We start from the raw sequence: 25345 nt of genomic DNA, 5'->3' as shown, positions 1-25345 counted from the left end.
ACCCGCGCTGATGACACCGCACCCGCGGTCGTGTAAGCAGCGCACCCGCGGTCAAGCTTCGGGAAATCTAGATAGAATCGTCGAGACTGAAGCGCACCCGCGGTGCATATGTTACCGCACCCGCGGTGCGACGTGCACCATGAAAAATGAGGCCACGTTTTATGAATTGCATGCAGTATATATAGAAGCGATTGACACGGTTGTTCTTCAGAAAATTCAGAAAGAGACGAAAACTTTGAAAGAAAATCCTTACGCCTTTTTGATTTGCGATTGTGGAAGATCCGTCTATCAGAATTCGAATCTGAAAGTAGTATCGTTTCCCTCGTGACACGAGCTATACAAGGACGTAAGTTTTGTTACGTTTTGAGATGTTTTGAAAATATGATGTTGCTAGAATTGCATGTGATTCAGATATGGTGTTTCTACTACCGTAGATATTGTATAATTGAAGTCAGATTAAAGAACAGACTGTGTCTGTAATTATTATGATTTTTGAAAGATAGTGACTGAGATTCTATATTAGGATTGTGTTAGTATTCAGAGTATGATTGTATTGGCACCGATTATGAGTTTCAGTATTATATTTGTGATGTTCAGATTGACGGGGTTATTTAGATTGTATTGTTATGCCGTCGAAACATCATTTGATTTAGATTGATCAGATTCAGATACGAGTTCGATTAGATTGTGATATTATTGATATGACTCAGATGGTATCTTGTTCAGACATTGATCAGATTGTATACTGATTTGAGTATTGATCAGAACAGATCGTGAATTGAGTTATTTACTGATACAGCGTATTCGATATTGTCTTTTCAGATTGATATGGACAGAGTTGAATACAGATCATCATCTTCGTCAGACCGGGACGACAAAGGTATAATTCATGTGATATTCGGGAAGAAACAACTCAATCGAGATCATCCTTGAGTTGCCCAATAAATCACATACTATATTCTTGTTTATGTTTTATCTAATTATGCTTTGGTTACAGATTATGTTGCATTGCATTAAGATGATTATGCTTGTTTACAGATTTTGTATTCATGCATTAAGATAGGAAAGTCTGCGAGATCATCCAGACTTCTAGATGTTCGGCGATATCTCAGCTTAGGGGAAGATCACCCCCCTTTGTAGATGTGGATACAGATCAGGCCGAAGTCTAGGAATAAGACGGACAGCACCTCGATTGGGAGGGTAGGTGACAGACAGTGCCGTCTTATTCACCCCGGGATCCCTAGAGTTCCAGATCGAGTCGAGTCTAGACATGATTTGATTAGGACTTCATGCTTATATGGATGTGGCTCCTAGACCATGGGACCCATCGTTATTGCTTACAGTTGTGCTAGCATGTTTTATGATTTAGATTGTTTATATGCTTGTTTATCTGATTTGAGCTGCATGCTTAATTTCATAGACTATGAAAGATATTATGTTTATACATAATCGCATGTTTAATGAATTAGTTTGTTTATATACATGCTTACCATGTTTTATACTGGGATTTATTCTCACCGGAGTTATCCGGCTGTTGTCGTGTTTTGTATGTGTGCATGACAACAGGTGGGGCTGGATCAGGGTCGAGAAGATGACGAGAGAAGACGAGTTTAGCGTGGCGATTCCGGACTTACAGTAGATTGGATTTTACTACTTGAACTGCAGTAGTTGAACCTTAGATTAATTAAAAAGACTGTTGTACATTATTGTATCTTTATACTGAAATGTAGTTTTATACAGATATGTATATCATGTAGATGCCATTATCTTCCGCACTTTATTTTAAAAAGAAAAATTTTTAGACCCTGTTTATCAGAACTGATAATTAAATCCCAACGGTGATTAAGAAGATGATTAGCGTCCGGGTCCCCACAATAGGTGGTATCAGAGCAGATAGTTCTTTTAGACTTAGATTATCAGAGTGATAGATCCTTTAGATTGAGATAGTCAGAACTGATAGATCCTTTAGACTGAGTTAGATTGAGATAGAAGAGAATGAGCGGGGTAGATTGAACTTTCTCCCTTGCATGTGATTGCTAGCATGAGATTTATTTCAATGTTGACTACATTGTGTGTGCTAGCATGATTTATTGTTTTCCCTATTACATGTTGTGTGTTATCTGAGTTGATTGCAGCATGTAATTAATAAGCCTGAATCAGAACCGAGTCTGGATCAGAGGTATATGATCAGAGGAGGGCTGAGATAGATTATACAGATTGTGTATTGATTTGTTTGACATTCAGATATACCGCCTCGGAGATTTCCAGAAAGGGGTAGTACTTCGTCTGAACAGCTAGATGCATCAGAAGCTCAGCTAGAAGAAAAGATGAAAGAATTTGAATTATTACAGCCGCCGATTCTGAATGGTACCGAGACATCTGAAGATTGTCAGAACTGGTTTGATGATATAGAAATTTTGTTCGATTTACTTGACTGTACAGATGAACAGAGAGTTAAAATGATGCCTTACCAGTTACGAGAAGCCGCCAGGAGTTGGTGGATTACAAGTACAAGAATGTGGGTACAGAGAGGTACAGTGATGTCGTGGGAAATATTCAGAACTGAATTCTATCGAAGATTTTTCTCAGCTTCATACCGAGAGGACAAGAAATTAGAGTTTGAGAATTTGAGCCAAGGGCAGCTAAATATTGACGCATATATTGCTAAATTCTCGACTCTAATGCGTTTTGCTCCTCATTTAGCTGGAAATGATGAAGCTATAGTAAATCAATTCATCAGAGGGTTGAATTCAGAGGTAGTTGCATTCATGAATTTGCAACGACCCTACCATTTTGCTGACATCCTGAGTAGAGCGAAGAGAGCGGAGGCGAGTCTGATTAGACAATTGACAAGGTTGTGTGTGAAGCCACCCCAGACACAACAATCCCCTCTTCGATATGATCACGGTGGTACGAGTGGGAAGCAAGATGTGCTGAAAACTCGAAAGAAGCCATTTAAGAAGTTGGGAAGTGGTTCCTCTAGCTCCAGTGGGTCTAGCCCGAGTTATGTTGGCGTGTATTGCAGCACTTGCGGAGGAAGACATCCCACGGAGCTATGCCAGGGAGTTACTGGTAGTTGTCGTATCTGTCGACAGCCGGGGCACTTTGCTAGAGTTTGTCCCCAGAGAGGTTCCCGAAGATTTCAGGGAGCAGGACCAACTGGATATGGTGATCGAAGAACAGCCCCAGGAGACACTTGATGATATAGTGACAGGTACTGTTACTCTATGATTATGTTGCATATGTATTGATGTATACTAATGCATTCATTATGAGTACCTTTGACAGAACTGCATTGATATATGCTGTACCTGTTAAGTCTGGTTGTACTGTAGTATTGATTCCTGTATTCTGGGAAAAGAAAGATAGATATCAGAGATTTCTGTGAAATATCATAAACTACAGTAAGATAAGAATGAGATCGAGTTAGATTAGGAGGTACTTGTGTTTCAGAATTGATTGCATTATTGATAATAATATGCTAAACAAGTACAGAACTCGAGTATAAGATTTAGACCAGATATGGCTGATGCGTGCAGATTTCACGATAAGGATTCTAGAGTTAGAATTCCTGTAATATTTAGATGGTATATGACTCGATTAGTACAGAAAGGAGCAGATTGCATCCTTATGTATTCAGTAGATCCACTGAAATCGAGTTTAGTATTGACAGATTTGGTCAATATTATACAAATTGGCTAATGTTTGCCTAGATCAGATTTCAGGATTGTGTTATATCCGAAAGATAGAGTTCAGAATTGAATTGAGATGTGGCATTGTTTGTATGGTAGATTTAGTACAGAATGGTATTGACTATACAGAATGATACAAAATGAATTGAAGGAATATTTGAAAGATCATACTAAATATTCTGAGAATTATAATTCTTGTATACAGAAACTGTTCAGATATGTATTTGGTTTGAAACAGATTGTATTCAGAATATGTGATATCTGTCGTTTGTACACCGATTTATTTGCACAGTTGAGACAGAAATCAGTGACTGTAACCGACACAGGTAACAGATATATCAGAATTAGCAGAAATGTCAGAAAGTCAGAATCGCTGAGTTTTACAGATTTTCTTATTCTCTGATCTCCTTATTATATTATATCTGCTTACGTATTGTGCTTGCTCTAAATCAGTATTTGAGACATCTGATATTGTTGAGAGCATATTCTATTTGCAGATGAGATATGACAGATGATTTAGGCACTGTGAAGATTGATCAGTAGTCAGAATCATCAGGGTTGCCGCAATCGTTGTTTTATGAGTACTAGATCTATATAGGTTTTTGCTATTCTGAGTCTGATGTAATATTCCTGTTATTGTGAATCAGTGTTTGATACCGATTAGTGTAAACAGTCAGACATGTGATCAGAATGTTCAAAATTTGTTTGTAATAATCAGAACAGAGCATCAGTCAGAATAACAGATATTTGAGTTTGTGTTATATGGGACTGATTATGTTATGATATCAGATGTTTCAGAATTGTTTACAGATTTTGATATTGATAGTCAGAGCCGAATACCAGGTGGGTATTTCTTCTTTAATTTATGATTATTTAATGATTTGTTTATACAGGATAGTTCGAATCTGAACTCACAGCTAGTGTCAGAACCGCATAGTAGTGGATTCAGTTGCCATTCAGATGATTGTGAATGTGCGTTATTCGAACAGACAGTAGTGATATAAACAGATCAGATCAGTTGTAACAGAATTTGTACAGAAATGTTGGCAGAAATTGTACTGATAAGTCTGAATTGCTAACAGAAGAAGACAAAGAGAGAAATCAGAAGATTATTACAGAATTTGTATGGTTCTGAATAGAAATGGGAGTACATTTCTATGGCTTTCGTAATGAAATTACCCCCATTTTCTTTAGATTATGATATGATATGATTATGATTGACAGATTACTCAATCTATATCTATCAGTTTGTACCAGATTACGTACAAACAGAACTAGATGACATAGATCGATGTCAAAGAAATAATCAGATAGATTAGAATATTGAATAAGATGATATCAGATTGTGATTTTGATGGAGTTGTACTTGTAATAGACTGTATCATAAGCTCTCTTGTGTAGATTTATTACAGATTGACAGATAGTCAGGGGGTAATAATCGAATATTGGAAGATTTTGGTAGAGTTTTAGAGTGCTAGATGTTAGCACTAATTGATATGATTCAGTATTACTGTGTGACTATAGCTATCAGCTTATCAGAGGGGTAATGAGATAGTTATAGACAAAACAGTATACAGTGAATACTACAGATTTCTTTTGAAGAAAATTCGAAGAAAGATAAAGATAGTTCAGAATGAACAGATGTCATAAACCAACATTGGATGATGATGATTGGTATTTGGGGTCGAAGATTGTATACGTCTTTGTTTGAAATAAACAGAGGTGATAACAGCTGAAGATACGGATATGTGATAAGCTGTAGATTGGTTTATACAGATGTTGTATAACCAATATAGCAAGATTGATTTTGTCAGACTTTATGAAGTCTTATTCCAGATTTGAAATCAGAAGTTGATACAAGAAAGAGATATCAGAACGGATTCACTGAGATGAGTTTAGAGGTATTATGATGTTATACTTCATGAATTCGTATTCCAGACGGGGATTAGGCATTTGAGTTTTGATGTAAACTCTAGTATACATTTCTGTTCGTACATCTGAATTTATTTCTTATGAGTTCAGGGACGAACTCAGATCTAAGAGGGGGAGAAATGTAATGCCCAGAAATTATGAGAAATGATAAGACAAGATTATAAAGTGTTGCCAGGATGGAAAATAAGAAATTCTTGGAAATGCAGCACCGCACTCGCGGTGCCAGGCATCACCGCACCCGCGGTAAATGGACAGTAAGTTGACAAGAAAATCCCGTAGCCACACCGCACCCGCGGTATTAGACGGAGCGCACCCGCGCTGATGACACCGCACCCGCGGTCGTGTAAGCAGCGCACCCGCGGTCAAGCTTCGGGAAATCTAGATAGAATCGTCGAGACTGAAGCGCACCCGCGGTGCATATGTTACCGCACCCGCGGTGCGACGTGCACCATGAAAAATGAGGCCACGTTTTATGAATTGCATGCAGTATATATAGAAGCGATTGACACGGTTGTTCTTCAGAAAATTCAGAAAGAGACGAAAACTTTGAAAGAAAATCCTTACGCCTTTTTGATTTGCGATTGTGGAAGATCCGTCTATCAGAATTCGAATCTGAAAGTAGTATCGTTTCCCTCGTGACACGAGCTATACAAGGACGTAAGTTTTGTTACGTTTTGAGATGTTTTGAAAATATGATGTTGCTAGAATTGCATGTGATTCAGATATGGTGTTTCTACTACCGTAGATATTGTATAATTGAAGTCAGATTAAAGAACAGACTGTGTCTGTAATTATTATGATTTTTGAAAGATAGTGACTGAGATTCTATATTAGGATTGTGTTAGTATTCAGAGTATGATTGTATTGGCACCGATTATGAGTTTCAGTATTATATTTGTGATGTTCAGATTGACGGGGTTATTTAGATTGTATTGTTATGCCGTCGAAACATCATTTGATTTAGATTGATCAGATTCAGATACGAGTTCGATTAGATTGTGATATTATTGATATGACTCAGATGGTATCTTGTTCAGACATTGATCAGATTGTATACTGATTTGAGTATTGATCAGAACAGATCGTGAATTGAGTTATTTACTGATACAGCGTATTCGATATTGTCTTTTCAGATTGATATGGACAGAGTTGAATACAGATCATCATCTTCGTCAGACCGGGACGACAAAGGTATAATTCATGTGATATTCGGGAAGAAACAACTCAATCGAGATCATCCTTGAGTTGCCCAATAAATCACATACTATATTCTTGTTTATGTTTTATCTAATTATGCTTTGGTTACAGATTATGTTGCATTGCATTAAGATGATTATGCTTGTTTACAGATTTTGTATTCATGCATTAAGATAGGAAAGTCTGCGAGATCATCCAGACTTCTAGATGTTCGGCGATATCTCAGCTTAGGGGAAGATCACCCCCCTTTGTAGATGTGGATACAGATCAGGCCGAAGTCTAGGAATAAGACGGACAGCACCTCGATTGGGAGGGTAGGTGACAGACAGTGCCGTCTTATTCACCCCGGGATCCCTAGAGTTCCAGATCGAGTCGAGTCTAGACATGATTTGATTAGGACTTCATGCTTATATGGATGTGGCTCCTAGACCATGGGACCCATCGTTATTGCTTACAGTTGTGCTAGCATGTTTTATGATTTAGATTGTTTATATGCTTGTTTATCTGATTTGAGCTGCATGCTTAATTTCATAGACTATGAAAGATATTATGTTTATACATAATCGCATGTTTAATGAATTAGTTTGTTTATATACATGCTTACCATGTTTTATACTGGGATTTATTCTCACCGGAGTTATCCGGCTGTTGTCGTGTTTTGTATGTGTGCATGACAACAGGTGGGGCTGGATCAGGGTCGAGAAGATGACGAGAGAAGACGAGTTTAGCGTGGCGATTCCGGACTTACAGTAGATTGGATTTTACTACTTGAACTGCAGTAGTTGAACCTTAGATTAATTAAAAAGACTGTTGTACATTATTGTATCTTTATACTGAAATGTAGTTTTATACAGATATGTATATCATGTAGATGCCATTATCTTCCGCACTTTATTTTAAAAAGAAAAATTTTTAGACCCTGTTTATCAGAACTGATAATTAAATCCCAACGGTGATTAAGAAGATGATTAGCGTCCGGGTCCCCACAGCGGGTGCGGTACTGCAAGCAGCGCGGGTGCGGTCTCTACCGCAGGGGCGGTCTCTACATCACCGCGGGTGCGGTGTGCTCACGGCATTCCAACTCCAAAACAGCACAGTACACCGCGGGGGCACTCCAGTTAAGAGCGCGGGTGCACTCAAGCCACGGCCAAGCACTATTCCCATGCAACTAGAATCGATCCGAAACTCTGAAACGAACAACCAAAATCATCTAATACCTCAAGACAATAAAACTAACAATACTATAGCCCAAAAATACAACTCTGAACATCTAATCAAATATCCCAAATAACAAACGAAACTTAAATCGTACCGTACACTGGGCTCGGCTATTACAAGTCTCCCTTCCCCCCATTCACTCATGCAATGGCCGAAATTCTCCTCTCAATTCTCTCCAAGTTTTCTCTCATTTTTCTTCTTCAAGTGTTGAGGAATGAAAAATACTTCTCTTTGAAAAATGCTCTAATTTTTCTAGTGCAAAATTAGAGTGGTTGTATCTAGTTGGTGGTGGGCTTAATATTTGAGCAAGGTGGGCTCAAAGGAAACTTGAAGATTGTCTTGCCATTGAAGAGCTTAGTTGTATATCAACTAAGTTGGAGCCATCATCAATCTTTTAAGATTGATAGGTACATTTCTCTAAACACACTATGAATGTCATTTTTGTGTTTTTGTATTTGCTCTAGTTTAAACTTCCGTTGCGCTTCCGGTCACCGTAACCGATCCCCTTTCAAGTGGTATCCGAGCTATGGTTACGTTTTTGTGTAGCAACTACAAGATATTATGTTGAGATTGATTTCTAACCGCATGAGAACAAAATTTTGCAACGAATTCAAGGCCGGATTGGGGCGGGTTTTGGGCAGCAAGTTGCTGCCCATTTCGGACAGCTTGGGCTGCCCGAGGGGCTGCCCGAATCGGGCAGCAAGGGCAGCCCTAGGGGCTGCCCGAACAGCCCCCACACTTTAATAAAAAAAAAATAAAAATTTTTGGCATGTTGGCCGGATTCCGGCGACGGAGCTCCGGCGACGGCGATGACGACTAGGGTTTCCAAAAGTGTTTTGGATTATCAAAGTGTCATGGGCCTTGAGTTGTTGGGCCATTGGATGGCTAACTTGTTTGTGAATTTTAAATGGGCCAAAACGTTTTTGGTGAAAAATGCTTTTTTGGGCCCTTAAGTTTAAAATTACAAAAGTTGCAAATATTTTCTCATGAAATAAATATTTTAAGTTGGACTTTAAATATTTATAGTAAATGGTGATTTACAAGAAATTCGGTTATAATTAAATTAATTTGAAAGTAGACAAAGGTGTTTGTATACTTTGTTAATTTAGTTTATAATCGTGGCGGTTAGTGATTGGATCAAGATATATAATATTGGATCAATTAACTATTGTGATAATTAATTGATGGTGTATGATATGTGATATTATGCATGAAGGATGATCAAAAGCCCAAGCCCAATTTGCTAGGTGTATGCTAGGATATTTTGTGTTGAATGATTGTAATAATTATCAATTTATTAAGTGGGCTTAGTTTATGGCCCGTTCCCACCCCATGAGATGTATCCCTATTTGCCATGGATATTTATATGTAAATATTAGTATAGTGGATGATCAAGATTGGAAGATGGTGGCCATGATTATTATGAAGATCGAAGACATGTAAATATTGGAAGCTAATGTAATAGTTGCATTGCATCCCGTGCATTTACCCTAGGATTGGACCTAGGCCCGTGTTTAGCTCACACGGTCCGTTAGTATTGGGGCGATTGATCATCCTTGTTTTGTTTACTGTTTATAATATATGCATGATATGTTATAAATAATGAGTATGTGCGTTATTATTATGATAATAACAAAGTTGCATGAATCCGGCAAACATACGATCAAACATGGCGAGCTTTTAAATAAAATTAATGATGAGACCTTTCAAAATTAAAAACCCTCATTTTGAATAAGATTCAAAATTAATATCAAGCCCGAAAATGGGAATTATAAATTTGTTTATAATTTCCTTGTCTTCCATCGACAATGGGTGCATGATGAACGCTACCCGTACTCGGGGCTCGGCTCATATTATTGGGGGAGCTTTGGGTGCCGGAAAGCTATGACATCCATTGACATGGTGATGTGTACTACGTGGAACTGCCATGATTTCGGCTCATATTATTGAGGGAACTCATGGCGACCATCCATTAAGGTTCAACATCGATGGGTAAGGCTTGACACGTGAAGATGAACGATGTCATATTATTGGGTCCTAATCAAACGTGAGAGAAAAGTTTACGTAGAGGGTTGCATTGTGATGCAATTGGAAACTACCTTTTAGGAATTGTGATTGGCTGATATTATTCGGGATCATAATTCGCTAATTGGGCCTTACGTACCTACTGAGGAAAGGAGTTTCCCGTTTTCACTAGAGGGTAGTGAAAGATGTCAAAACAGTGGGAGCAAATATTTATGAAGTAAAAGTCCAAACTTCATATCTTACTAAATATTTTAAAATAGTTACCAACATTTATCTGTTTTTACTTTTCAGTACAAATTGACAATGTCTTCGATTCGCAATCCGATATCCGTAATACTCGACAAACACATATTAACTGGACCTAATTACCTCACTTGGCTAAGAAACCTAAAAATCGTCTTGAATTCGGAAAGGGTAGCATATACACTGACTGAGTCGCCCCCTGTTGAGGCTCCGACTGACTGCAATCCGGAGGAATTGCAGGCTTACAAGGAATGGTGTGACCATGACTTGATAGCCAGGTGTTATATGCTGACTTCTATGAATGATGAGCTGCAGAGGCGTTTTGAGTGTGCAAAGAATGCTGCTGACATTCATTTGCACCTCAAGGAGCTCTTTGGTGAGCAGACTCGGCCTCTTAGGCATGCTACCGTCAAGGAGCTGATCACTTTGCGCATGCGAGATGGGGCCTCGGTCCATGAGCATGGCCTAAAGGTGATCGGGCTCGTGGACAAGCTCGTTGGCATGGATCTGATCTTGCCTTCGGAGTTGACCACCGACGTGTTGCTCTTATCGCTGCCTAGCTCATTTGATCCTTTTGTGGTGAACTTCAACATGAACAAGATGGAGCCGACCCTTGAGGAGTTGGTGAATATGCTTGTTACGTTTGAATCCACCATCAAGAAAGAGAAGTTGGTTCTTTATGTGGGTTCTTCATCTGGTACGAAGATTGATCCACATGGGAATGGAAAGAAGCGTTCTTTCCAACGTTCCAAGAAGAATGTGCCCTTGTTGAGGCAATCTCCGAATCCCGTTGTGGCAGCCACACCAGTTAGGGCTGACAAGACTAGTGATGTTTGTCATCACTGTAAGATGCCTGGACATTGGAAGCGAAATTGCAAAGAATATCTGGCCCAGAAGAGTTCTGGAAATGGTATGTTCTAAATTGAAGTAAACATTTCAATTAACTCTACTTCTTGGGTGTTAGATACCGGTTATGACTCACATCTCTGTAATGGGTTACAGGTGATGGGAAGAAGTAGAATGCTTAAGGAAGGTGTGACCTTCTAGAGGATGGGCAATGGAGCAAGAGTTGCTGCCAAGGCTATTGAAGATGTTTACTTATTATTGAACAAAAGTTTAAGTTAATTTTATGAGATGTTTTGTTTGTACCTAATTTTGTAAAAACATTGTTTCCATTTCTATTGTGATAAAGATGGATATTCTTGTCTATTTAGCAAAGGTGTTTGCAACAATTACAAGAATGAATGTTTAATTGGTACTTGAGAACTTGAAAACGATCTCTATAACTTAAAATTGAAGGATATTCCATTAAATGTCCATTCAAAGGCATACACCATATGAGATATGGATGGGTAAGCCTCCCAAATATTCTTATCTTAGAATATGGGAGCCCTGCTTATGTGAAGCAGGTAGTGGGAGATAATTGGATAGTCGATCCATTTTATGCTACTTTGTGGGATATCCAATGAATTCGGTTGGATACTACTTCTATCAATCTCAAGAAACAAAGGTGTTTGTTTCTAGGAATGCAACCTTTTTGGAAAAGGAATTTCTATTGGATAGAAAATGGGAGATGATAGAACTCGAAGAGGTTCGAGAGACACCCACAATTATAGAACCCACACCCGAAGAGCCAAGTGAGGAGATACAAGCTCCTAAAAGATCCGAGAAAGTCTCGAGACCACCTATGAGGTATGGTCAGCTTCTTGAAGAGGGCCATGATGAGCCTAACCATGGATGTGATCCAAGGACCTTCAAGGAAGCGTTATCTGATGCCGATTCATCCAAATGGCTTGAAGCTATGGAATCTGAGTTGAATTCCATGCATTCGAACCAAGTGTGAGATCTTATAGATCCACCTGAGGGAACAGTTCCCATAGGGACTTGGGGCGGATGGGAAGGTATTGATCTTCAAGGCGCGATTGGTGGCAAAAGGATATACTCAAATACAAGGAGTTGACTTTGTGGAAACCTTTTCACCAGTTGCAATGTTAAAGTTCATAAGGATTTTTGCTTGCCATAGCTGCACGGTATGACTATGAGATATGGCAGATGGATGTCAAGACAGCCTTTCTTAATGGGGATATTGAGGAAGAGATTTACATGTCTCAAACCTGGAGGGTTTACATCTATCGGAAGTGAGCACATGGTATGCAAACTTCATAGATCTATTTATGGTCTAAAGCAGGCATCTAGGAGTTGGAACCTTAGATTCGCTAGTACAATCAAAGAGTTTGATTTTCTAAGAATCCTGAGGAACCCTGTGTGTATAATAAGGTCAGTGGGAGTGTTGTGACATTCCTGGTGTTTTATGTTGATGACATTCAAATCATTGGGAATGATGTAGGAATGTTGCAATCAACTAAGATATGGTTAGCGAGTAAGTTTTCGATGCAGGACTTGGGTGAAGCATCTTTTGTATTGTGATACAGATCTATAGAGATAGATCGAAAAGATTGCTTGATCTCACCCAGTCCACATACATTGATACCATCGTGAAGCGGTTCTCGATGGGTGAGTCCATGAGAGGACATCTACCAATGTGTCATGGCGTGTCCCTATCCAAGTCTGTCTCCCAAGACTGATGCAGAGATAGTGGCGATGACACACATTCCGTATGCTTCGGCAATTGGTAGCATCATGTATGGGATGATATCTACACGTCTTGACGTGGCTTTCGCACTAAGTGTTGTGAGTAGATATCAATCGAACCCCGGTCTTCCACATTGGAAAGCTGTGAAAGACATCCTCAAGTAGTTGAGAAGGACTAATAAATTGTTCTTGGTCTATGGGGTGGAGAACTGAAATTGGAAAGCTATACCGACTCTAGCTTCCAAAGCGATATTGATGACTCGAAGTCAACCTCTAGGTTTGTATTCATGCTCTATGGTGCTGCTGTCTCTTGGAAGAGTTCCCAAGCAAGACAATACTGCGGATTCCAGCACAGAGGCCGAATACATAGCTGCATCAAATGCAGCAAGGGAGGCTGTTTGGATAAGGAATTTCTAGCTAGTTGGTGGTGGGCTTAATATTTGAGCAAGGTGGGCTCAAAGGAAGCTTGAAGATTGTCTTGCCATTGAAGAGCTTAGTTGTATATCAACTAAGTTGGAGCCATTATCATTCTTTTAAGATTGATAGGTACATTTCTCTAAACACACTATGAATGTCATTTTTGTGTTTTTGTATTTGCTACACACTATCCTCATGGTGGCCGAAATTTTTGCTTAAAAATTTTAAATTTTAAACTTCCGTTGCGCTTCCGGTCACCGTAACCGATCCCCTTTCAGTTGAGTTCACGTACAACAATAGCTACCAAGCGACGATTGGCATGGCACCGTATGAGGCACTTTATGGCAGGAAGTGCAGATCGCCCTTGTTTTGGGATGAGATTGGCGAGAGGAAAATGTTAGGACCAGAGTTGGTCCAGCAGACTGCTGATGTTGTTGCTGTGATCTGAGAGAGGATGAAGACAGTGCAGTCGAGACAGAAGAGCTATACAGATGTTCGTCGTAGGCCATTGCAGTTCGAGGTTGGCGATCATGTGTTTCTGAAGATAGCACCTCTCAAGGGTGTGATGAGGTTTGGCAAGAAGGGTAAGCTGAGTCCGAGGTTTATTGGTCCATTTGAGATTTTGGACATATTTGGTGATCGAGCCTACAGATTAGCCCTACCGTCAGATCTTGACAGAGTTCACAATGTGTTTCATGTTTCGATGCTCAGGAAGTATATTGCGAATCCTTCCCATGTTCTTCACCACGAGCCATTGGACTTGACGCCGAATTTGACTTACCAAGAGATTCCGATTCAGATTCTGGATCGCAAAGTTAAAGTTTTGAGGAACAAAGAGATCGGCATCGTTAAAGTCCTTTGGAGGAACCATTTGATCGAAGAGGCTACGTGCACTACAAGAAAAAATGCTTATTGTGAATGTAGTGACCCGTTCCAGAATCACCTACTAATCAAGAACTAAGCATGCAATTAACCTAATTAACAATAATCAGAGATAACAGCGGAAAAGTCAACAAAATAATGGTTATACAACCCAATCGAAGTCTAGAATAACTCAAAATAAAAATACCCAATACAACCATATCGAATCAAAACAATACCGATAAACTAAACCAACCAGCTACTCAACGTCCTCCTCCTGCTCCTCCTGAGCTGTCCAACCTGAGGCCTGCCCCGAGGGAATGGGGTGTCCAAGAATAAACAAAACCGAGGACGTGAGCGATAAGAACGCCCAGTACAAAAGTATGAGTATACAGACCTATATGAAATGCACATGCTATGATCATGATACCGGGGTAGTCAAGAAACAGGAGTCACAAAGGAAAGGATCTCAACAATGCTCAGTCTAGAGGCGCCAAGTGGATAGTGCCGCGCGGTACACCTCTGGGTCACTGCATCCACTACAAGACAGACGTGGACCTAAAATGTCCTGGACCACCGAAGCCCTCCCGACCCGTCGGCCACTGTGTACTCTCGGTGTCCATGCGTCCACAAGACAGGGCTGAGCGGCCCCAAGATATAGCTTATCTCGAAAGAGATACAGCTCAACAGTAAAGGCTATCTCGAAGGAGGTACGGCTCAACATGAAATGCAACGTGCAGTAATAAACGTGACATAATAGCATGCATCATATGACATATATCAATGCACCACATAATCATGCAACACATATATGAATGTATACTCAACCAGGATATCTCGGATAGTACTTTCGTACCTCTATCACAGCAATCCTAATCCACTGGAACAACCAGACAACAGGTCTAATCCAAGCCTATTCATCAAGAGCATACCCAATGAACAATACTACCATGCTCGGCTAGCAAAACCAGTACTCCCTAGTACTACCAAAGGTTTAGGGTTTACCTTCGTCCGTCGACAGCCCTTTGATGTCGATTGCCTCGAAACTCCGGCGCTGCTATGCTACCAATCCCGGCAGCTCTTGGCTATCGCTCGAACAACAACTAGCCCTAGAATCCTTCCAAAACTCTCAAAGAGGAGACTTAACTCAAGGAATGGCAAGTCACAAATGAGAAATCCGGGCACTATTTATAGGCCATGTTCGGATCCTCCGAACATCACTTCGGAACGTCCGAACGCTACGTGTCCATTGGCTCTTGACAGCTCATGATCGGATCCTCCGATCATACACTTCGGACCGTCCGAACATGCACGTGTCCAGCTGCTCTTGACACCTCATGATCGGATCCACCGAACCTACACTTCGGAACGTCCGAACTCCCACGTGTCGATCAACTCTTGACACCTAATGATCGGATCCACCGAACCCACTTCGGACCTTACGAACTCTTCGGTGCTTCCGAACCATCTTCGGTCCGTCCGATCATGACTCGGTCAAAATTACACATTAAACCTTCTTAATCACCAATAATCCGTTAATTACCCAATTTGGAATTCGGGCTACTACATTCTCCCCCCCTTAAAAAAAAGATTTCGTCCTCGAAATCAAGGCAAGAGAATGAACAAAACGAAAATAACAACATCAATACCCTCCAAATCTAAGGGACAACCCATCACTAGATGCTTGGCTAAAACCGAATGACCCATCGGAGTAGAAATGGAAAGAATGACATCTAGAGAAACATGCGGTAACTTATGACGCTTAACAAATCGTCCTGGTCACCCCAACGACCTACACTTCCCTGACTACTCTCATCACCAAAGTGGTCAGCCATTGCTACAACATAGAATGGGGAAACTAGTAAATTGGTCAACGGAAATCCCAAAACAGAATCTATATCCCAAAATCGTATGCATGCTCTGATACCATAAATGTAGTGACCCGTTCCAGAATCACCTACTAATCAAGAACTAAGCATGCAATTAACCTAATTAACAATAATCAGAGATAACAGCGGAAAAGTCAACAAAATAATGGTTATACAACCCAATCGAAGTCTAGAATAACTCAAAATAAAAATACCCAATACAACCATATCGAATCAAAACAATACCGATAAACTAAACCAACCAGCTACTCAACGTCCTCCTCCTGCTCCTCCTGAGCTGTCCAACCTGAGGCCTGCCCCGAGGGAATGGGGTGTCCAAGAATAAACAAAACCGAGGACGTGAGCGATAAGAACGCCCAGTACAAAAGTATGAGTATACAGACCTATATGAAATGCACATGCTATGATCATGATACCGGGGTAGTCAAGAAACAGGAGTCACAAAGGAAAGGATCTCAACAATGCTCAGTCTAGAGGCGCCAAGTGGATAGTGCCGCGCGGTACACCTCTGGGTCACTGCATCCACTACAAGACAGACGTGGACCTAAAATGTCCCGGACCACCGAAGCCCTCCCGACCCGTCGGCCACTGTGTACTCTCGGTGTCCATGCGTCCACAAGACAGGGCTGAGCGGCCCCAAGATATAGCTTATCTCGAAAGAGATACAGCTCAACAGTAAAGGCTATCTCGAAGGAGGTACGGCTCAACATGAAATGCAACGTGCAGTAATAAACGTGACATAATAGCATGCATCATATGACATATATCAATGCACCACATAATCATGCAACACATATATGAATGTATACTCAACCAGGATATCTCGGATAGTACTTTCGTACCTCTATCACAGCAATCCTAATCCACTGGAACAACCAGACAACAGGTCTAATCCAAGCCTATTCATCAAGAGCATACCCAATGAACAATACTACCATGCTCGGCTAGCAAAACCAGTACTCCCTAGTACTACCAAAGGTTTAGGGTTTACCTTCGTCCGTCGACAGCCCTTTGATGTCGATTGCCTCGAAACTCCGGCGCTGCTATGCTACCAATCCCGGCAGCTCTTGGCTATCGCTCGAACAACAACTAGCCCTAGAATCCTTCCAAAACTCTCAAAGAGGAGACTTAACTCAAGGAATGGCAAGTCACAAATGAGAAATCCGGGCACTATTTATAGGCCATGTTCGGATCCTCCGAACATCACTTCGGAACGTCCGAACGCTACGTGTCCATTGGCTCTTGACAGCTCATGATCGGATCCTCCGATCATACACTTCGGACCGTCCGAACATGCACGTGTCCAGCTGCTCTTGACACCTCATGATCGGATCCACCGAACCTACACTTCGGAACGTCCGAACTCCCACGTGTCGATCAACTCTTGACACCTAATGATCGGATCCACCGAACCCACTTCGGACCTTACGAACTCTTCGGTGCTTCCGAACCATCTTCGGTCCGTCCGATCATGACTCGGTCAAAATTACACATTAAACCTTCTTAATCACCAATAATCCGTTAATTACCCAATTTGGAATTCGGGCTACTACAGTGACATTCATAAATGTCATCATATTCAATATTTAGTGACATTTAAGTTTTAGTGACACCTCCAACAAATGTCATCTATTCCAATGTCGTCTTAAACTTACTGACATTTTTTAATGTCATTATAAGATGTTAATGACAACTTCATACGTGATACTAATAATTCATATAATGACAATTTTAAATGTCAGGAAAACACATATTTAAATACATTTATAGATGCCTTGTTATTATAGTAATAATGACAAATTTATATGTCAGTTAAAATCATTTATGATGACAACTAAAAGTGTAGTGTATGTTATTTATAGTGACAATAACAAATGTGAGAATATTTGGGTTGGATAAATATAGGAGGGAAATTAGATAAAATAAATGTGAGAATAAAAAAACATATTATATTAGTTATCTTGACATTTTTAATTGATATCATTTTTTATATGGAGGTAGACAATTATTTTCCCTCCTTCAATATTTATCTAACCCAAATATTCTCACACTTATTTATAGTGAAATTTTTTAGTTTTTAACGATTTTTTACGATGTGGGAAAAGTAATTGTTTCCCTATATATAAAAGATGACATCAATTAAAAATGTCATGATAACTAATCTAATATGGTTTTTTATTTTACACATTATTAAATTTTTACAAGTGTCATTATTAAGTATTTGTAACAACATTTAATTAAAAGTGTCTACAAAAAAGTGTCACAATAGTCATTTATTGTTGTAGTGGTGGGAACCAGAGGATGAGATGAGAGAGAAGTATCCTGAGTTGTTCGTTCGGTGACGTCAATTTCGCGGACGAAATTCCTCTAAGGAGGGGAGATTGTAATAGCCGAGCCCGGTGTACGGTACGGTTTTAAGCTTTGCTTGTTATTTGGGTTATGTGATTAGATGTTTAGAGTCGTGTTTTGGGCCATAGTATTATTGGTTATTATTGTCTTGAGGTATTAGTTGTTGTTGGTTGTTCGTTTCAGAGTTTCGGATCGATTTTAGTTGGTTGAGTTTTGATCATTGCCATGACCAGAGTGCACCCGCGTTCTTAGAGGAGTGACCCCGCGGTGTACTATTCATGATTTTGGAGTTGGGAAGCCGTAGTAGGACCGCACCCGCGGTAGTGTAGGGACCGCACCATCGGTGATGACCGCACCCGCGGTGCTTGCAGCGTCGCACCCGCGGTGTTGGTGTTCCAGGTAATGATGGTTTGGTCGAAGGCTAGGCGCACCCGCGGTGCTTGTGGCAGCGCACCCGCGGTCTAGGTATGGGCGAGATATTTAGTTACTTTTGGGAGTGGTTGGCCATACTTTCCCTTTTCCTTTCTTCTCATTTCCGATTTTCTCTCTTCTAGCAAGGGTTTTCATCTATTTCTTTCGCTTCCTATCTTCGATTCAAGCGTTTAGTTTGCGTTTCGACTTGAGATCGAGGTTCTCCTTGGTGCTAGGAAGCTAAGGTAAGCTTTTAGTGCGATTCTTTTAAGGTTTTGAGTTAAGAGTTGACTTGGGTTTGTTGTCAAATGAGTCGAGTCAAGATTTAAAAGTTTTAATTTCGAGTCGAGTCGAGTCGAGTCAAGATTTTAAAAGTTTTAATGAGTTAAGCTTTTAGATTAGAAATGAGTCGAGTCAAGATTTAAAAGTTGAATACAGATTTGTATTCTTTTACATGTTGTAGATTTTATATTCATGTGCATTGATATATGCTATGCTTTTGTACATGATTATTACATTGCATGCATACATGTTTTATACTGGGATATGTTCTCACCGGAGTTATCCGGCTGTTGTCGTGTCTGTATGTGTGCATGGCAACAGGTGGGGCAGGATCTGGGTCACGAGCTAGATGAGATATTGATGATAGCGTGGAGATCTCGGGTGTTGAAGATTTCTAGTGTGGGGACCCGGACGCTGATCTATCTTATTAATCATCTTTGGGATTTAATTATCAATTAAGATAAAACAGGGTCAAAAAATTTTTTTTTTCTTTCTTTAAAATGTAACTGCGGAAGGTAATGGAATCTAAACAATATACATCTCTGTATAAAAACTACCGTTCAGTAGAAAAGTACAATACTGTACAACCTAAGTCTAAGGTTCAATTAATAAATTCAAGTAATAAATCAAGTCTGCTACAAGTCCGGAATCACCACGCTAATTCGTCTTCTCTCATCGTCATCTCGACCCTGATCTAGCCCCACCTGTTGTCATGCACACATACAAAACAAGACAACAGCCGGATAACTCCGGTGAGAATAAATCCCAGTATAAAACATGGTAAGCATGTATATAAACAAACTAGTTCATAAACCATGCGATCATGTATAAACACAATATATTTCATAATCTATGAAATAAATCAAATAAGCATGCAACTCAATTCAGATAAACATGCATATAAACAATCTAAATCATAAAACATGCTAGCACAACTGAAAGCAATAACGATGGGTCCCATGATCTAGGAGCCACATCCATATAATCATGCAGTCCTAATCAAATCATGTCTAGACTTGACTCGACTGAAACTCTAGGGATCCCGGGGTGAATAAGACGTCACTGGCTGTCACCTACCCTACCAATCGAGGTGCTGTACGTCTTATTCCTAGACTTCGGCCTGATCTGTATCCACATCTACAAAGGGGCGGTGATCTTCCCCAGAGCTGAGATATCGCCGAACATCTAGAAGTCTGGATGATCTCGCAGACTTTCCTATCTTAATGCATGAATACACAATCTGTAAACAAGCATAATCATCTTAATGCAATTCAACATGATCTGTAAACAAAGCATAATTAGATAAAACATAAACAAGAATATAGTATGTGATTTATTGGGCAACTCAAGGATGATCTCGATTGAGTTGTTTCTTCCCGAATATCACATGAATTATACCTTTATCATCCCGATCTGATGAAGATGATGATCTGTATTCAACTCTGTCCATACCAATCTGAAAAGACAATATCGAATACGCTGTATCAGTGAATAACTCAATACACAATCTGTTCTGATCAATACTCAAATCAGTACATAATCTGATCAATCTCTGAGCAATATACCATCTGAGTCATATCAATAATATCACAATCTACTCGAAATCATATCTGAATCTGATCAATCTAATTCAACTGATGTTTAAACGGCATAACGAGACAATCTGAATAACCCCGTCATTCTCAACATCACAAATATAATACCAGAACTCGTAATCAATACTGATACAAGTGATAATCTCAATAACAATACGAATCTGATATGAAATCTCAGTCAAATCAACTCCAAAAATCATAACAATTATATAAACACTCTGTTTCTTATTCTGACTTCGATTCTATGATGTCTAACATGACAAGAACCTCATATATGAATCCTATTCAATTCTGACCACCTCATAAATTCAAAGCATGTCTAAACGTAACAAAACTTACGTCCAGTTGTAGCCTGTGTTGATAGGAACACGGTACTGAAGTCGGATTCTAATTCAGACGGACGGATTTCTCGAAAAAGGCGTAAGGATTTTCAACTCTTATTCTGAACCCTTTTCTCGATCTTTGTTTCTGATTTCTGAGGGATTACAAACGTTTATATGTATATATATATCCGTCTTGCATGAAATTGAAACGTGGCTACCTTTCATGATTTCCGGGTGGCGCTCGAGCGGTCGAAATGTACCGCTCGGGCGCCGAACATACTGTCCGGAATTCCAAATCGCACCCTTGGCGCTCGGGCGGTCGAAATCTACCGCCCGGGCGCCGAACCTTCTGTCCGAGCAATAATTTGTGATGCATTGGCGCTCGGGCGGTGCTTTTCTACCGCTCGAGCGTCGAAGTTTCTGCCCAAATACTTGGCTAACAAGTGCAACGACGCCCGGCCTTGTCATATCGGTTCATTTGAGTTCTTATAATCTCAATCATGTCAATTAATCAACGTCTGATTATAATGATTTAATCTCGGGCATTACATTTCTCCCCCTCTTAGATCTGAGTTCGTCCTCGAACTCATAAGCAATCAATTTCAAATATAAGAGAAAAAATGTATAATAGAGTTTAACATCCAAACTCCTCTCTTAATGAATCCATTCTGAAATCTCTTTCTTGTATCAATCTCTGATTTCAATTCTGGAATAAAACTTCATAAAGTATACTATTCTAATACTTCTTAAACTAACTCTGACAGAATCAATCTTGCCATGTTGGTTATACAACATCCGTATAAACCAATCACAGTTCATAACAAAACAATACTAGCAGTTGTTATCAAACATGTTAATCCCAATCAAGGACATATGAAATCTTTAGTTTCAAATACCAAACATCATCATCCGATGTTGGTTTCTTTAATCTGTCCATTCTGAACTGTCTTGATAACTATTGTCATGCAATAAGTCATATAGTGACAATAAATCATAACAACTAGTGCTAACATCCAGCACTAAAACTCTACCAATATCTGTCAGTATCTGAATCATACACTCTGACTACCTGTCAATCTGTGAATAATCTGTGAAAGAGTTCATGATATCTTCTATCACAAATACAAACTCAATCTAAATCACAATCTGATATACTCTATCTCAACATTCTGTTGATTCTGATCATTCCTCTGACATCAATCTGTGTCATCTGGTTCTGTTTGTACGTTATCTGGTACAACTACTTGATATAGATTGAACAATCTGTCAATCATAATCATATTATATCATAATCTAAAATGGCGGTAATTTCATTACGAAAGCCATAGAAATGTACTCCCATTTCTATTCAGAGATATACAAATTCTGTAATAAATCTTCTGATTTCTATCTTTTTGTCTTCTTCTGTTAGCAATTCAGACTTGTCAGTACAATTTCTGCCAACATCTCTGTACATATTCTGTTATAACTGATCTACTCTGTTTATATCACGACTGTCTGTTCGAATATCATACATTCGCAACTATCTGAATGAAAACTGAATCCACTACTATGCGGTTCTGACACTATCTGTGAGTTCAGATTCGAACTATCCTGTATAAACAAATCAGTGAATAACATAAATTAAGTAAGAAATACCTACCTGGTATTCAGCTCTGACTATCAATATCAAATTCTGTTATACAATTCTGAAACATTCTGATATAACATTTCTGAACTGTTGCAACTCTCAACTGTTTACAATATTCTGTATCAAACATACATGCAAACCACAGTAATAACAGTCAGATTCGAAATAAAGACAACCTATACAGATCTAGTGAGTTTAGGAAAACTCATAAAACAACGATTGCTGGCAATACTGATAATTCTGACTACTGATCAATCTTCACAGTGCCTAAATCATCTGCCATATCTCATCTGCAAATAGAATATGCTTCCCAAACAATATAAGATGTTTCCAATATTGATTTAGATCAATCCCAATACGCAAGTAAGAGAATCTGTAAAACTCAGCAATTCTGACTTCCTGACATTTCTGCTAATTCTGATATATCTGTTACCTGTGTCGTTTACAGTCGCTGATTTCTGTCTCAACTGTGCACCTACATCGGTATACACACTGCAGATATTACATATGCGGAATACAATCCGTTTCAATTATGATTCATACCTGACCCATTTCTGTATACAATAATCACCATTATCTGAATATTCAATAAAGTCTTCAAATATTCATTTCAACCAGTCAGATGCTGCTAACATATCAAATATCATAGATATAACAAGCATACAATCATCCGAATATCCCTGAATCTAAGAGTTAGCAATCTGTACCCTTCTATTAATCTTCAATATCATTCTGTACTGAATTCTAGTCTATAACCATTATCTAGTATCGATTCAATTCTGAAATCTACTTTTCTGATATCCACACATCTGAAATCTTATCTAGGCAAACACCAGTCAACTAATACATTACGGGCAAATCTGTCACTGTTAGACTCGATTTCAGTATATCTACCAAACACATAAGAATACCATCTGTTCCTTTCTGTGCTAATCGAGTCAACAGTACAATGATCTAAGGAATCCTGGATCTAGAATCCTCATTTCTCAACTAGATCTGTTCTTAATCTTACCATTTCTGGAACGCATTCTACGATATTTCTGTACTTGTTTAGCATTACATATCAATAATGAAATCGAAATCATATATCACATGTACATCATAATCTAACCCAATCCCGGGTTCATCTCACTGTAGTATATAACATGTCACAGAAATCTCTGATATCAACATATTCCTCAACAACCAAGAAATCAATACTACAGTATAATCAGATCCAACATACAATGCATATCTCCATGCAACTCAGTCACAGATACTCATAAAGAATGCATTAGTATATACCAATACATATGCAATATAATCGTAAAGAATAGTTGTAATGCCCGAGGATTTGATTATCGTAATTTGCTATGAGATTAGTGAATTAAATAGATATAACTGTAAACGGGCCACTACGAGACCAGATTGGATAAAGAATATACATTTCACCAATTGCGGGCAGAACTAGTGGCGCCCGAGCGGTAGAGAGTGACCGCCCGAGCGCCAATGTTCCATGGCATCACGTTCGGGCAGAAGGTGTGGCGCCCGGGCGGTAATTTATGACCGCCCGAGCGCCAGAATCTCGCATGGCGGGCAGAACCTTCCGCGCCCGGGTGGTAGATCTTTACCGCCCGAGCGCCGAGCTCGCGCCCGGGCGGTAAGTTTCGACCGCCCGAGCGCCAGCGAGATTTGGCTAAAGCAAGCCACGTTTCATTGCATGCAAGGGGCGATATATATAAACAAAAAATCCCTCAGAAATATGATAAGAATCAGAGTAGAAAAGCTCCGAGAGGCTTTTGAAGTTCTTGTGCCGGTATTTTGCAATCCGTCCGTTAGATTTGAAATCCGACTTCGGTACCGTGTTTCTATCGTTACAGGCTACGCGTGGACGTAAGTTTTACTATGTTTTGGCATGTCTTGAAATGATGATGTTGTAGGAATCAGATATGATTCATATATGTTGTTTCTGACATATTAGACATCGTATAATTACAACCGGATTTAAGAACGGACACCGTATAGAATTGTTATGAATTTTAGAGTTGAATTGACTGGGTTTTGATACCAGATTTATACCATTATCAGTTATGAATTGGGGAAATTGATGTAATTGTTTATTATAGAGATTGTGCAGTTGAAATGATACTGAGATCAAGTAGTGACTTGGATAGGTGTTGATTAGATAAGAGATTGATAGATTTTGTGTCAACATTTCCATTTCAGATTCGTATTGTCAACCGTGACAGCAACTGTGCGACGAAAGGTATAGTACATGTTTTGTTTGGGGAATTACGACTCAAATGAGACCACATTTGAGTTTCCCAACCAAAATCACATACTTGTTTTATTGTTCATACCTTGATATGATTATGATTGTTATAGATTTGATTATAGAACTTGTATTCAAATCTTGCTATGCTTTGTTTACAGATCGTGTAGCATTGCATTATGCTTGTTTACAGATTTTGTATTCATGCATTAAGATAGGGCAGTCTGGAGATCAGGCAGACTACTAGATGTTCGGCGATATCTCAGCTTAGGGGAAGATCACCGCCCCTATTGTAGACGCGGATACAGATCAGGCCGAAGTCTAGGAATAAGACGTACAGCACCTCGATTGGTAGGGTAGGTGACAGCCAGTGACTTCTTATTCACAACGGGATCCCTAGAGTTCTAGTCGAGTCGAGTCTAGACATGATTAGATTCA

This window comes from Primulina eburnea, chromosome 6, assembly GCF_022965805.1.
Source record: "Primulina eburnea isolate SZY01 chromosome 6, ASM2296580v1, whole genome shotgun sequence".
In the NCBI taxonomy this organism is placed as follows: domain Eukaryota; kingdom Viridiplantae; phylum Streptophyta; class Magnoliopsida; order Lamiales; family Gesneriaceae; genus Primulina; species Primulina eburnea.
The sequence above is the reverse complement of the archived record's forward strand: the minus strand, read 5'-3'. Positions refer to the sequence as shown.